General features: G+C 31.4%; 1 long non-coding RNA gene across 1 annotated transcript; it reads left to right on the top strand.

Annotated features, from left to right (window-relative positions):
- The first annotated feature begins 6744 nt into the window (after window positions 1–6744).
- On the top strand, window positions 6745–8342 carry LOC112497134 (uncharacterized). Its single transcript, XR_003063711.2, has 2 exons — window positions 6745–6829; window positions 8097–8342. It is a non-coding gene; the product is annotated as an uncharacterized LOC112497134 (long non-coding RNA).
- Window positions 8343–8815: the final 473 nt, after the last annotated feature.

The raw sequence follows: 8815 nt of genomic DNA, 5'->3' as shown, positions 1-8815 counted from the left end.
TAGATCTATAATAATAGAATTCTCAGCTTATAAAAGTTCTCTTTTCTTCTTATTTTCTCAATAACCAAACAACATCATAATTTCATATAAATCTTAATATGGTATCAAAGCCTTTCTAATTCAATCTTTGATGGCTTCTGTCAACTCAAATACAAATGTTTCTTCTTCCACTTCATCATTCACCTTCACAACACCAATCAAACTTGATCGCTCCAATTACATGATCTGGAAATCTCAGATCTTATCTTCAGTTCGAGCAAATGATCTAAAAGGATTTCTTGATGGCACTAAGATCTGTCCTAGTCAATTTCTTGATGATGAACCGAGAAGCTCCAGTGCAGATTTGCGTGAAAATCCAGCTTACATCACTTGGAAGAAACAAGATCAGATACTCTTAAGCTAGCTTCTTTCCTCAATCGGTGTTGAAGTTCTTAGCTTAGTTGTAATATCTAAAACTTCTTTTGAGCTTTGGACTAATTTAGAACAACAATTCGGATCTGAAACTGCTGCTAAAAAGGCTCACGTGAAAATGCTACTGAATAATCTCAATAAAGGATCCCTAATTATGACTGAGTATTTTAGTAAATTGAGATCTATTACCGATGAGTTAGTCATTGCTGGTAGTTTAATTAACCATCTAGACTTTATTACTCATTTAATCTCTGGTCTAAGACAACCTTATTATCCAGTTATGGTTTATATTGAAGCTAATGTTCTTAAGATGAGTATAGATGGAGCCTATTCTATGCTTTTGACTCATGAACCTCGATTGGAAAGTGCTAACTCTAATGCCAGTAAAGAAGCTAAAATGAACTATGCTGCTAATTTGGTTCAAACTGGAAATAATTCAAGGAAAGGCAATTATAATGCTGGTTGGAATAATAATAATAATAATCAAGGCAACTATACTAGAAATTATGGAAACAGAACTGAAGGTGGAAATTGGAATGGAAATTATGGTAGAGGAAATTCTGGAGCAAGGAGATGAGGTAATGCAGGATATGGTACTGGAAGGGGACAATGGAATGGAAATCAGGGAGGTAATCAAGGCAGAGGTGGCTTTGCTGGATTTAATGGAAATGGATTTGCTGCTGGTTTCAATAATTCTGGAAGAAGAAGTGGCAAAGGTATTATATGTCAGATCTGTTTCAAGCCAAATCATTCAGCTACTGAGTGCAGGAATAAGTTCAACCAAAATTTTGTGCTAAATCCTCTAGTTCAGGGTTCTTTTCCAAATCAAAATCAAGGTCCAAGAGCTGCATACATGGTGACATCAGAAGGAGTTGCTGATCAAGGGTGGTAGTTAGACAATGGAGCAACTCATCACCTCACAAATGCTGTGAAAAATATGACTGTTGGTAAGTCTTATTCTGGTTCTGAAATACTTCTAGTTGGTGATGGTAAAGGCCTTTCTTTTACTCATATTAGTTACACTTATTTTTACACTTTCCTTGGAGCTATATTACATCTTACTGACATGCTATGCGTTCCTCATATAACAAAAAATCTCATCAGTGTGTTCAAACTCCTTACTAATAACAATGTTATAATAGAATTTTCCTCTGAATTTTGTTTTGTAAAGGACAAGGTGAAGGGGACATTACTAGCACATGATATTGCTAAAGGGAGTCTCTACAAATTACTGTCTCAAGATGATTTCTTCTCAAATTCTGAAGTACAAGTCTTTAAGCTAAATTCTATGCTGTAAGTTGTTTCAAATAAAATTGTAAACTCTTTTCCAGAGTCTGTCAAGTCAGTTTCTGTTAATTCAGTTTCTTTCAATAATTCTCTTGCAAGTTTTAATACTTCTAGTTGTATCTCAATGCAACTGTTACATAATAGACTTGGTCATCCTAATAAACATGATATGCAAATCATTTTAAAGACTCAACCTTCACATGTTGTCAATCATTCTCTTAGCTTCTGTGATGCCTATCAATATGGGAAACTGCATCAGTTTCACTTTCCTGTAACTGAAATAAAAACCAGAGCACTACTTGAATTGATACATACTGATCTCTGGAGACCAGCATTAATGCCATCCAAAGATGGATACAAATATTACATATCCTTTGTAAATGACTTCACCAAATATAGTTTGATATTTCCTCTTACCTTAAAATCAGAAGCATTAGACATATTTAAACAGTATAAACTCCTTGTTGAAAAATAATTTTCTTTGTCTATTAAAACCATACAATTAGACATGGGGGTTGAATTTAGAGCCTTTGGTTCCTTTCTTCAACAACAAGAGATACACCTTAAATTCAGTTGTCCTCATAAACATCATCAAAATTGAGTTGTGGAGAGGAAACACAGACACATTGTTGAAACTGGCCTTACCCTTCTTGTTCAAGCAAATCTTCCACTTACCTTTTGGTGGGAAGCTTTTCACACAACAACCTATCTAATAAATAAGATTCCTATACCAGTCTTAAGCAATAAAACACCATATCAAAAGCTACACAATCGATTACTTGATTATCAATTCCTTAAAGTTTTTGGCTGCTCATGTTTTCCATTGTTGAGACATTATAATCAACACAAGTTAGACTTTCCTACACAAAAATGCGTTTTTATTGGCTACAGTCCTATGCAAAAAGGTTATAAGTGTCTAGACAAATCAAGTAGAATTTACATTAGTAGATATGTTGTGTTTAATGAGTCTGAATTTTCATATCCAGATTTGTTTTCTATTTCCAACAACTCTTCCTCTATTCCAACAAAATGTATCACTCCTACAAATCAGTCTTTCACTCATATTTCTCTTCCAAATCCTCATCTTGATGATAGTAATGTAGTAGCACCACTTATAGCAACTTCAGAACCGAGAAGTGGAACTCAACTTCCTGTTGCTACCCCTGAGCCAAATTCACTTTTAAGCCATTCACCAGCATCAACAAATATCCCATTTATCTCTTCCATACCTTCCATTTCTATACATCCCATGGTTACTAGAGCAAAATCTAGAATATTCAAACCCAAAACTTATCTAGCAGCAATTCAGGATATAAAACCAACAAGTGTCAAAGCAACTCTATCTAGTCAGAAATGGTATATGGCTATGAAAGAAGAGGTAAATGCTTTACATAGAAATCAGACATGGACTCTGGTTCCTTCTGATTCAGCCTCTAAGATTGTAGGTAACAAATGAATTTTCAAAGTTAAATACAATCCAGATGGAAGCATCTATAAGTACAAAGCACGCCTAGTGGCTAAAGGTTTTCACTAGACACATGGAGTAGATTTCTTTGAAACCTTTAGCCCTGTTGTAAAGCCCTATACAACAAGAATTATTCTTAGCTTAGAAGTAATGCAACACTGGACTATTAGGCAGCTGGATATCAACAATGTCTTCTTGAATGGAGTACTTACTGAATATGTATATATGCACCAACCAGAGGGTTTTATTGATTCAAAATCCCCTTATCATATATGCAAGTTGAACAAGGCATTGCATGGTCTTAAACAAGCTCCAAGGACCCGGTATGATCAGCTGAAAGGTTCACTGGTACAATGGGGTTTTCAAACTTCAAAGTCTGATACTTCTCTCTTTATTAAACATACTGGTGCTGATATTTTGGTTATTCTGATTTATTTGGATGACATACTCATCACTGGATCAAATACACAACATGTAGAGGGAGTAATTAGTAAGCTTGGCTCAATTTATTTTCTTGGCATAAAAGTAACTCCTAGCCTAGATGGGTTACATCTCTCTCAAACTAAATATATTGGTGATATTCTTCAAAAGGCACACATGTTAGGCAGCAAAGGCTATAACACACCCATGAGCACAATTGAAAAATTAAGGAAAGAAAATGGTGTCCTATTTGAGAATCCTTCTCTCTACAGAAGCATTATTGGCTCTCTTCAGTATGTGACTTTAACAAGACCTGATATTGCCTTTTCAGTCAACAAGTTGAGCCAATTCCTTGTTGTACCTATTGTCCTTCATTGGCAAGCTTGTAAAAGGGTTCTGAGATATCTACAGAGTACAACAAATTATGGACTTCAATTTCTTAGCTCGAGTTTTCTCCTTCTAAATGCTTACTCTGATGCTGACTGGGGATCAGATCCTGATGATAGAAAATCCATTGGTGGATATTGTGTATTTCTTGGCAATAATCTAGTCTCATAGTCCTCAAAGAAACAACATATCGTCTATAGATCAACAGTAGAGTCTGAGTATAGAGCACTTGCACTTGCTACTTCTGAGATGCTCTGGATCACTTATCTTCTAAAAGAACTTAAGGTTTTTTGCTTAAGCTTCCTGTCTTATATTGTGAAAATAAGAGTGCAGAAGCATTGGCTAATAATCCAAAGTACCATTCACGCACCAAACACATAGAACTTGATCTTCATTTTGTTAGAGACCATATAGCTAAACATGAACTTTCTATTGATCATGTTCCTACCTTTGATCAATTAGCAGATACTCTTACTAAGCCTTAGCCTATGACCAGTTTGCTTATTTGAGAAACAAGCTTAATGTTTCTCCGAGACCTTAAGCTTGATGAGGGATGTTAAGAATAGAATTAGTTAGTTAATGAGTATGCTGACATGGCAGATGAGTTAGCTAAAGTTTATTATAATTTGTTATAGAGATTGTTAGCAGTAAACTGTGCATGTGTGAAATGTTTGTAGAATCTTCTACTCACATATAAAAAGGCTTGTAATTGCCAGATTCAATAGATCTATAATAACAGAATTCTCAGCTTACAAAAGTTCTTTTTTCTTCTTATTTTCTCAGTAACCAAACAACATCATAGTTTCATATAAATCTTAATATTGTTGACTACTATTATATGTATACTTATTCAAATATATTCTAAGCTTTTTCCAACCTCCAAATGATGTGTCTTTGCAGCTTACTTTCCTCCTTTTACCCTTTCTAAGAAGTGAAAATGCAACCACCACCAAAAAGGTGGTGAAAACCTTAATAACGAAATATATGGGCAATGCTAAATGGACAAAATCATCATAAAATAATGACAATTTTTATATCTTTTAGTCAATTTTAAGGATTTTAAAGAAAATTTTTAAAAATTCACAAAAAGACAAATGTTTTTGTCATGATTTTATTTTGTTTTTATATTTTAACTATTTTTTGCAAAGAATAGGTGTACGATGAATTATCATTTTAATTTTGAAATGACTGTGAGTATGATAAACGATCATTTTTCGTAATGAATAGGGGTGTGATGAGTAAGAGAGAGGGATAAGAGGTAATATTTATATCAGATAAAATAAGATATTTTATGCAATAATTTAGGATGCATAATTAGGCTGATACTATTTATTTTTTCTTCAATTAAGTACTATAACAAATTCCTTTTCGTTCATCATATTATTATTATTATTGTTAGCTCATACATCTGTTGCAGTTCGAACTCAAGACTCGAGCTCGATGTCAAAACACTACTTCTCATTCAAGAGAGCAAGCATGCATTAAACAGGCATAGTATGTTGATAAACACGTGATGCACACAGTCACTGTGAACTTATTCCAATTGAAACTTCACGATCCTTAAAACGCTCCATTCGGATTAGGATGATAATGTACTTGCCAATTTAAGAATTTGCGACCAGATATCTGATAATTGCTATCAAAAGTTGGGGTAAATGCTCTTTACATCCTTGTAGATTGGCTAAATACTCTAATATATCCATAGAGTTTGTAAATTATCCCAAGCTCTCAATTTTTTGCTTGATCTTTGACAGTTTTACCCGGATGAATTTAGATAATTAAAATAAATTACAAAGAAATTAACAAAAAATTAATAGGAATTATTTAAAATATGAATGACAGAAAACAAAAGTTTATTTTCGATTGTTATCAAAACTAACACAATAATTAATTATTACTACATAAAATTTATTTTCTTTAACGAAGCTATTGAATATTAGGGAGGACAAAAAAATCAGTGCTTACAAAAAAATCAAACCAAGCTAGAAATTCAGTTCGATTTCAAGAATTAATAAAAACCTATCAGTCTGTATTAAAAAAAATGCTGAAAACCCATAAAAATACAAAAGAAGTAATTAAACATACCGAACCAAACATACATGTGCCCAGACTTATTCAATACTTATGGAAAATAATTCTTTATTATGATTATTACTATTAGTTATTTAATTTTTACAAATTAAATTAGAAAACTATTTCAAATATTTCTTCATTTCTAGAGTTGATAAATATATAAACACAATAAAAATTTAATTTGAAAAGAAATAAAAAAAATTTCATTTATATTTATAATAAAAGGTTAAGATTGTCAATATGAGTATAATTGTTAAGTTTTTATTCCTCGCAAATTAAATTTGAAAAATGATATAAGGTTGAGAAAGAAGGATGTCTTTAGGTATTTTGAAAATCGTAGGATGTAATGTGCTATTAAACGGAACTACAGGATGTAAGGGATATTTGCCCAGCAAAGTTGGATTTGCATTAATTTTTGAAACAAAATCCATGAAACAGATTTACTTCAAGATTTGTTTTGATCTTATCCCTTTCTTTTAGTTATTTTGTTATATCTATTATAACCAGTGAAGATTTTTATACTAATATCTGCATATTGTATTTTATAGTTAAGCCATTTATGGACTTGGTTAGTAATTTCATAATTTGACAAATTTATATTACTGGTGGGATTTGTTAATCTGCTCGTCCAATGAATCAATTTTTTTTTGTGTATAAATATCGATAATTCCATTGCATCAATCTCACATATTTTTCTACTTTGAAGAGTGATAAAAAGTGATACAAAATCCATGAAGAGCCTAAATATATTTCTCATATTCATGCTTGTTCTTCTTTTCCCCCTCGGTAAGCATTTTTACAGCAATTCATTAGCAATGTTTCATTAGGCTCTGGGAGCAAATTTCATTTATATTACGTAGATGTTTTAAGATTCTTGCTTTGCATGAAGTCTATACTTACAAAATTTTTCTTCCTATCTTAATTATACTCATATTATAGGAATATAATTTTATGCTAACTAATCCTATGGTCCCTATAGGACAAATTTTCTTTTGTAATTAGGACTACATGGTGGGCTCAAGGATAAGTGATCCCAAGGCACTTCTACTCACCAAACATTCGATAGGATTTGCTTTAGATAGTGCAATCCTAAGTTTTTTTATCCCACAATAAAATATGCTCTTAAGGTGTGAACCAATTACATAGTTAGTCCATGCATTTTAAAAAAATCACTCAAAATGATCTTGTTGTATTACTTTTCTTGTTAAATAGATTTTAATTATTTTTCACTTATTCCATGTCGGATTTTTTGAATTTTATGTTAGATAAATGCTTATTTAATCATTATAATTTGAACTTATTCTAATTACCCAATTAATCACTATATTTTTTAAAATCCCCAAAACATCATGGTTGCAAGTGTACATATTTTCATTAAATTTTACTTATGACATTATTCTTCTTTTACTTATATTTCAGATTTGTGCAACTGTTAGGATGGGTAAATGCTCCTTTGATCCTTAAAATTTGAGCTAAATACAAAGTTATTCCTTATATTTTAAAAAATTATCCACAAACCTCTATTATAAATATGTTTCCATTAAAATTTACTTAACTATTCTCTATTTTTGTTTGTAGCGTATCTAATTTATATAAACTTTTATTTATATAATTAAAAAAAATACTATTTTCAACTTGTAGTTATATATATGTATATATATAATTACTCTTTTAACTTTGAAAAATTATGTCCAATAACTGTAGAAGTAATGACAAAAATATTTATAATAATTTTTAAAAATACATGTACTACTTGAGTAGTTGACACAAACTTTAGAGTCTAAGGTGTATTTTACCCTTTTAGGTTGTTTCAAACATAAATTACCAATTTATCATTGAAAAGTTAATTAGATCTAACAATTATCGAAATAACAATATGACTTTCTGAGTCATTATTGAAATACAGGAGGTTAAATGAGCAATTTTCCCAAATCCCAGAAATCAAAGGAGAATTTACCCTCACCGATATCTGTGGTTAATTGCTTCACATCCATAATCACTGTGAGAGTGAGCAATCAAATTTAATGACTATGGATAAATTTCTTCTCTACAGGAAATGAAGGCAGGGTAGAGCCAGCAGCGGAGGGGAGGATTTGTGCGAAACCTGTAACCATGCCCAATTGTACTGACCAAAAATGTTTTAGCTTTTGTGTTAAAAATAAGGCAGCAAGTGGATTATGTCAAGGCAGTATCTGTCTTTGCTTTCAGCCATGTTAAATAAAATTTGTTACTAAATAAGAGAAATGATATCAAGATACCCGAGGAAAATAATAATAAAATCGTTGTCGATTTACCTTTCTTTTTTTTTTTCAATTAATTGGGTAAATATGTATTGGTTTATTACTATTTTTATCATCAAATTGAATATCATTTCTCAACAAATAAGCTCTATTAGAATGAAATAAAATCAGTATTTATTTTCGGTCTCTATTTTTCTCATCGAATTAGCTTTGTAGTAGGAAGCAATTAATAAAATGGATTAAATCAAATATTGATTCAATATTAAATTTTAGGTTTCATGTATGTATGGTATAATAAGGGCTTGAATTTGTTAAAACACAGGCTAGGTACATAGACCCCCTTTTTTTTTTTTTTTTTTGAAAAACCTCATCTCTATACCTCTTAGTATTTTAGACAAATGTTTGAATCAAATCAAATTTTAAATTTTTCCTCGCCTGTCTTTTCATAGATGACTTCTAGTTTCTAATTAGAAAAACTAGACGAAGGAGACAGTTTTCAAAACAACATAGCCAGGTCAATTTCTATAATATC

The sequence above is a fragment of the Citrus sinensis genome, chromosome 2 (assembly GCF_022201045.2).
Source record: "Citrus sinensis cultivar Valencia sweet orange chromosome 2, DVS_A1.0, whole genome shotgun sequence".
In the NCBI taxonomy this organism is placed as follows: domain Eukaryota; kingdom Viridiplantae; phylum Streptophyta; class Magnoliopsida; order Sapindales; family Rutaceae; genus Citrus; species Citrus sinensis.
Note: the sequence above shows the minus strand (reverse complement) of the source record. Positions and strands in the feature narration are given on the sequence as shown.